The sequence below is a fragment of the Cavia porcellus genome, unplaced genomic scaffold (genome assembly GCF_034190915.1).
Source record: "Cavia porcellus strain 051 isolate PalLab524CR breed Dunkin Hartley unplaced genomic scaffold, mCavPor4.1 scaffold_2, whole genome shotgun sequence".
NCBI lineage: Eukaryota > Metazoa > Chordata > Mammalia > Rodentia > Caviidae > Cavia > Cavia porcellus.
This window is the reverse complement of record NW_026947485.1, coordinates 46337452-46345535: the sequence shown is the minus strand read 5'-3', so window position 1 is coordinate 46345535 and position 8084 is coordinate 46337452.

Sequence of the window (8084 nt, the reverse complement as noted above, 5' to 3'; positions counted from 1 at the left end):
TTGTCACAGGCCCAAACAACAGGCTAAACAATTGTGGACTAACCCTTTTAAACAGTAAGCTAAGAGCACTTTCTGTCTTACAAGTTGTGTACTAGACATGTACTAGATAATCATTTCTTATGTGTAGTCCCCGGAAAGCTGAATAACACAGTCTCAGCTAAGCTACTTGCTAAGCGTGTACCAAAAGCAACTCAGCAGAACAGCCTACTTAGATTAGCCAACTCACAGATCTTAAAAAATAGCATGCACATTTTTTTACACTTTTTTTTTTTTTCTTTTTTCTTTATACCGGGGATTGAACTCACGACTGCCTGCTTGCAAGGCAGGTGCTTATGCCACTGAGCTAAATCCCCAGCCCCCATTTTTTTAAAATTGAGAAATAATGTGATAGTTTGTCATTTAACAATAAATAGCTGAATCATGCAGGAAATGGTTTGGGAGTAGGTTGAGGAGCTGACCAGCTGTGGGAGTGGGACAACTTTAAAATGTTAAAACATGTTTACATTAAATTATAAACTGCAACCTGTAGAAAGCCAATATCTCACCCATCAACATAGCAGGAAAGGGGGAAAACAGAATAATAAACATGAGAGTAAAAGTGACAAATTTTATCTCCATATTGGGTAAAATACAAAACTTAAGAGTGGATTAAAAAGCTGTTCCGAGGGCCAGGGATATAGGTCAGTGGCATAAGTGCTTGCTTGACAAGCACAAAGTCCTGAGTTCGATTTCTGGTACCAAAAAATAAATAAAACAAACAAAAAAAAAACCTGTTCAGAACTTTGGCAAGAATATCCATTCACTGGGAATTTAGCTCAGTGGTGTAAGCACCTGCCTGGCAAACACAAGGTTGTGAGTTTGATCCCTAGTACCAAAAAAAAAAAAAAAAAAAAAAAATGTCCATTCTGATCTCTCAACTTCTTCCTTACCTATCAGAACCAAATAATACAGTTTAAGAAGCTGGCATACTCACAAATTTCACAACACTGTATTCTCTCTCTCTCTCTCTCTCTATCTATCTATCTATCTATATATATATATATTTTTTTTTTTTTTTTTTGGTACAGGGGATTGAACTCATGATCTCATGCTTGCCAAGCAGGCCCTTAAGCCACTGAGCTAAATCCCCAGTCCATATTCTATATATTTGGAATAAAGTCTGCAAGCTTACTTTACTATGAGACATTTGTAAAATGTAATACAGTCCAGATAGTGGGATCCTGGCCTTCAATCCCCAGATACTCCATAGCTGAAGTGAGATCACAAATTTGAGGTCAGCTTGAACAATTTAGCAAGACCCTATCTCAAAATAATTTTTTAAATGAACTAGAGGGGCACTCAGCAGTAGAGCATTTGCTGAGTATTTACAAGGCCCTGGACTTTATCCCTAATAACACACACACAAAAATACAGTGCCATTAAATATGGTAATAAATGTATTTTATATAAAAAGCACTGTAAATTTTTAATTCTAGAACAGACTATAAAAGATAATTATAATTATAAAAATTTGAATTTTTAAATGCTATCCTTTTGTTTATAGGAAATTTTAGTTTGATTTAAATATTTTATAAGTCTTTCAATGTAGGAAAATCTGGCATTTTTGTCCAAGTTATAAGTCGTTTTATGACATACTGTATATGTTAACACACAATTCAGAAATGCACTAGAATAATGACTACACAGTAATGTCCTTAAAATCATTTACAAGTGTATGAATAATTATTAAATAATTTAGTAACAATGTAATAATTTAATATTAAATTATTTAATAATAATTTAAAAATTATTAAAATCATTAGTGGTTTCTTTAAAAGAACATTATTCTCTATAAAATATTTCCTCTGGAAACACTTCTGAATCAGTATCTTAATGTAAAAATATTTTTTAAAAAAGTTTATATGGCAATATTAAGTATTTGTAATGCTGAACATTGGTGCAGAAACCATTGATGAGCCAAACACACACACACACACACACACACACACACACACACACACACACACACATCTTGCATAAACATGCACATTATCTTTGAGATATTTTAAATTTTATGTTTGTCAGATCTTGGGAGGAAAAGCTTTAACTTTTTGACCCACACAGTAAAAATTAGAAATTGTTACCGATGGTGGCTTGTGTCTAGATGTCTCCTCAAAGCCTCATGTGGGCTTTTTCAGAGGTGACTGGATCTAGAGTGTGTGATGCTGGGGCTGATTCATGGTGCTGCAATGCTAGGATCAAGGGCACTGAGATAAAGAGTGTGAGTGCTACCTTGCCTTGAGTAGCCTGAAAAAGATATAAAGGATAGTCTTGGGAGCTGTTGAAGCTGGAAATTGAACACACATGCAGGACTGCAGCCCGGCTGGGCCATGGGCTACCAGAGAACAAAGGACACCTCAAAGGGCAAGATAAGGCCACAGCTGGCTCCTTGCCCAATTAACAAGATAAAGACTGCAGCAGCAGACATCTCACTCCTGCTATTTCCTACCAAAATGTTATCATGGAATTAAGACAGTTCTTTTAAATTAGCATAGAATACCACTTGGAAAAGTTGTTGAGGTGTCTCTCCAGGTCCTGCTCAGATGCTGGCCTTTCCTTAGTATCCTATCTCCATTTTTGGAAGCCCTAATATATATGGACCACTCAGAGAAGCTCTTTATCTCAGTCCCAAGGGTCTCATACTCTGCTTGAGGGTTTTGATCCTCCTGGGTCCTAACATCATTCCATTTATCTCATTTATTTAGGCCTTTCCTGTACACTCATTTGGGTGTGATTGTCTCTTGTTGATTTGCTGCCTTCTTCCTGCCATGGACTGTTTCTTCTCGGCAATGTTGTCTGCCTTGTAGCCAGGCAGTTATGGACTGAAACCTCTATAAACTGTGGGTCAAATAAACCTTTCACCCCTTAACTTTAGATGTCAGGCATTTTGTCTCAGCAATAAGAAAAGCAACCGAGATTTATTATATCCCTGATATTTATATAATTCTAAGTAAATACAATAGATAAATTTCAAATAATCTAAAGACACTTCTGTCTACACTCAAGAAAAATATTGGCCAGAAAACCCGCACAGAGGAAAGAACTGAACAAAGTTTGTGGTTTTCTAAAATGCAATTACTTAAGTCTTTAACTTAAAAAATAAATATGGGAATCTTTTAGTCTAAGTGCACAAAAAAATCACTGAGACTGTTTTCAGTGTTTTCATTAAACATTAAAATCTCTAGATATATTAAGTTGGAATGTATTGTTTGCTTTGAAAGACAAAGCAATAGGAATCTGGGTAATAAAACATTATCATCTGTTTGTTCAGATCTGTTATCTAGTGCATATCACGGTCTTTACAAACAGTTCTATAACAGTTCAAAAGCCAGAATCCCATGTGCCAGAACAGGTCGAAGAAATATACAAGTAGCAATACAAATTGATAAAATAAAACAGAACCTGTTACATTTTTTTGTTGTAATCTTGGTGCACTGCTATCCATTCTTTTCGTGCACTGTTACCTACTTTTAAAATTGTAAGACTTTTTTTCCTAATATCACTTATTTCAATATCAGAGAATTAGGTTGAAATCTTAGGACCCCAAAGAGTCCTGCAAATGTCACAAATCTTACAGTATTTCATGTCTTTCCTTGATATATTTGTTTTTCCTTGATATACTTGTGACCTGTATAGGGAACTGGATTTATCCTATACTCACAAATTTGTTTTGTTGACTGCATTTCTAATTCAAGGTCAATTTATGTTGCAATATCTTGACTTCCCATGCCCTCCAAATATATCACATTTGAGCTTATTTTGAACTTGTATCCTGATTAAACATGAAGTTACTTAGCAACCCTTTGCTGGTCTTTTATTTTGCTTTGTTTTGTTTTGTTTTCTGTGCTTTTAAAATATTTTTCTGTAAAACTGCTCTGACCTCATTGAGGTTTGGTTCATATTTTAAAGTGTAATTCATTTACCCAGGGAAAATCTGTTCAAGAGCATCTGGTATTGTGTAGAGTTTTATTCAGTAGTCAAATTTTCTGTTTTTATTCATGAACCCAAAGCCAGGGAAATTGCTCACTTTACTGAAAAACCAGAAGTAGGAAATTTAATCTTCAAATTCTACAGATTCTGAAATAATCTCATCTTGCCAAATCCCCCTTCTTTTCTGTGTCTCTGGCCTACCCTCTCCATTCTCATTGTGTTTTAACTGTGAAAGGTTTAAGTGAGAAAAAAATATTTGGATCCTGGCTACATGAATTACTATCTATTCAGTGACCTCACACAAATTGCTCAGTCTGTACAACCCACTTCTGGGAACAAGGATAATTCCCTCACCATCTTTAAGGTTTGTTTTGGTATTAGACTTAGTACAATTTTTAGCTTAGGAGATGTTTGCCACATTGGATCTGTGGGCCCAGAGAATTCTTAAATGCCCTCTTCTCCTTTCCTCTGATTTGCTTGCAGATGGTGAGATAGTTCCTCATCAGTTTAGGCTGCCAGGTGTTCTGGAACTCATGTCAATAGTCTTCCTTTAATGCTTTTCAGACTCTGCAGACTCATTTTTGGCAAGGGTTTTTGTTTTTTTCTGCACTATCCCTTTTATGCAGAGGACCTTCCATTGGTGCTCAGGCTCTGTTTATCTTCTTCCAGGACTCCAGGGAAGATGTTAATTATGCATACCCGTGTGTGAACACCTATGCTGCCTGCTCTCCCAAGTTCTTCACTCATTTGCCAAATTCTCTCACAATTTCTCACCTATCTTTGCAGGAAACTAACTTTTGTATACTAACTTCATACACTAAAACTTGTTAAATAAATATTAGTTGCAGCAGGTATTTTTCTCTGTTCTTTCAGATTTTCTATGGATGATCATGTCACCTGCCAACTAAGGCACATTTATCTCCTCTTTATCCATCTGTTTGTCTTTCATTTCTTTTCCTATCTCAGTGTACTGACAGGATTTTCCAGTATGATATTGAAATGAAGTGGTGCCTTGATCTTGTAACATGTACTGCAGAATGGAATTTTCAAAATTTGATTTTTCCTTGTAGAGAAAAAAGTTTCTCCAGACCTCACTGCCCCCAGTAGTAGTCAACACTTCCTCCCTTTAACCTAAAAGAAACAACAGGGTATGCAGATGTGAGCCACGAGGTTGGAGGTCAGGTTACTTCTCACCAAGACAGGGAAATGAACCAAAAAAGAACTGCAAGTGATGAGGCAAGAGTGGAGATCCCTATCATCTCTCTGTGCTTCTCCTCCACTCTTCATATAAGAGACCTTACCCACCTGTAAATGGTGAGATGGTGATTTGAGGCAAACAGGCTTCTCTAACTCTTCAGAGCTAGCTTTAAATACAGTCAGACCCAAGCTTCTCTCTATGAGTCAGCACTATTCGAACTGCAGCAGGAGAGAACTGGGCCTCACCAGGAGGGGCTGGTTTTTATTCTCTTTTGTTTTGGTTTGATTATGTTAAATCTGAAGGCAAGAGCAGCTGTTTGAAAGACAGCAAGACATATTATGTAGCCATTTTGGATTTACTATTAGCTTGTTTTGAAGTCCTTTATTGCATTCATTGTTTTGCTCGTATTGTTTATATTCTATTTTATTGTTTATATTCTATTCTGTTCTGGTAGATTTTTACTATGTCCCAAGGTATCTGCAGCTATTTTGAAGACAACAAAAGGAATTCTGGTAACTATTGTTGATTGCATAATGTTTGAATCCTGTATCACTTATACTGGTTTATTTTGATTGGTTTTATTCTATTCTATTTTCCTTGGTTTTATCCTCTTTAAAACACAATTTGCTGAGAGTTTTTATCATGAATGGGTGCTGAATTTTGTCAAATACTTTTTTTGCATCTATTATCTGTTATCATTTTGTGATTTTTGTGCTTTAGCCTGTAGATATAATGGACTATATTTTTTTAATTTTCAAATGTCAAGTCAGTCTTTCACACCTGAAAAATATCTTACTTACTTCTAATGTATTAATATGTATATGCATTGATCCTGTTGTTAGTGGTCTGTAGTTTCTTGCAATGCCTTTTTAAGGTTTAGGATTTGCATAATGCTGACCTCACAGAATGAGTTAGGAAGTAGTCCTCCTACTAAAAGACTTCTAAAAGAAATTTTAAGGAATTGTTGTACTTCCCTAAATGTTTGATAGAGTTCACCAGGGAATCTATGAGGGCCTAGTGCTTTCTGTTTTGAAAAGTTATTATGGATTCAATTTCTTTAATAGATCTAGACCTATTCATGTTGCCTATTTCTTCTTGAGGAGTTTGACATGTCTTTCAAGAAACTGATTCATTTCATAGGTTATCAAACTTGATATAGAGTTGCTCATGATATCCTTTTTACTGTTCATGAAACCTATGTCCCTGCTCTCTTTTATAACATTAAGAATTTGTGCTTTCTTTTTTGTTTTCTGAATCTACTGTTCAGAAGAGTACTGATTTTATTGATTTTTTGGAAGAACTAGATTTTGGATTTATTGGGCCATGTTTTAATTTGATCTTATTTAACCCCTCTATCCTTCTGCTCAAATTTGCTACAAAGTTGTGCTGTTAGTTACTGTCACTATCCCTGAGACTCTAGTGATAGCTCTTTTGTTTGTTTTATTTTGTGAAGCTGAGGATTAAACCAATGGCCTTTCACATGTTAAGCAAGAACACTATCACTGAGCTGTATACCCATCCCTTTTTAATTTTTGACACAGGGCCTCACTAATGTGTCCAGATTGTTTGTAAACTTGAGATTCTACTGCCTCAGCCTCTGGAATAGCTGAGATTACAAGCACGAGCCAGATGCCCTCCACCAATGACAGATTTTTTAGCATAGCATTCCGCCTCTCCATTATTGCACTGGCCTCTTTGCTCATATTTGCTTTGGTCTCTGACTTTCTGTTCGGTGTTTTTCTCAGATGCCAGGTAACCCTGGGGGTCAGCATATTTGAAGTGTGAGCCACTAAAGCTTTAAGTGCAGTTTTGGTGTCACAGAATAAGAATCACTGTTTGGAGTTAGTCTGATGATTATAAATCAATCACAGAAATATTTATTTCCATAATGTATATATAATTTATTTCTATTTTATCAAGACTTTTATCCAAGATTTATGCAATTTAACATGATTACTTTCCTTTTTCTGTGACTCTTTTGCTCCTCTCCTCTATTAACTATAATTCTATTCCAATCACGTTGACCTTCTTGCTGCTCCTCAACCTGCCAACCTAGCATGTGCCTCACGGTCTTTGTGTTTATTATAGCAGTCAGCAAACATTTGCTCTAAGAATGGATAAAGAGAAGTCTACCATGATCAGCATAATACTAATCCTGAAGAATAACTACTTACAGTGCAACTGGTGATCCCAACACAATTGCTTGTCAAAAACTTAATTCTAAATTGAGAAATTAAATATTCTATAAAGTGCTATTCCATGAGAAGCCATCTTCATACCACGTATATTATATATACATATATAATATTTTACAAAGATATATTGTAACTTCTAATTTATTTCAATAAAAAATGCATCCTTCCTATATACCATTCATTGTATTTACAACCAAGTTTATCAAAGTCATGAAACACTATTTTGTGAATGAAATAACTGACTTAAACTAATCCCTCTGTATTAGTTGCCTTTCTGCCACCATAATGAATAACCTGAGGTATAGCTTGTAAAGAGAAAGGCTTACTTTGGTCATATAACTTTTTTCTAATTTTAAAAAGATTATGATAAAAGAGGATATAACAAAACAGATGGAACAATTTAAGCAACATAGTGTTTTACCACAAGACAACCCCACATAACAGTAGCTACCATAGTGTCTCTTTCCTTGAAATATTTGAGTATACCTTCATACACTAGAGTATCAAACACAACACAATAGTATAAAACCATTCAAGAGAATGAAAGTATTACAGGGCATTCAGAACTAACAGAAAATGAACAATGGTTACTCTATTATCTTCTTGTCCATAAAAAATTTTATTTATACTATCACACAAAATAAAATCCAATAAGATACAACATGATAGAGCTGATGGAGACAGAAGAACAAAAGCATGGTAGGACTTCAAAGCAAGATGAT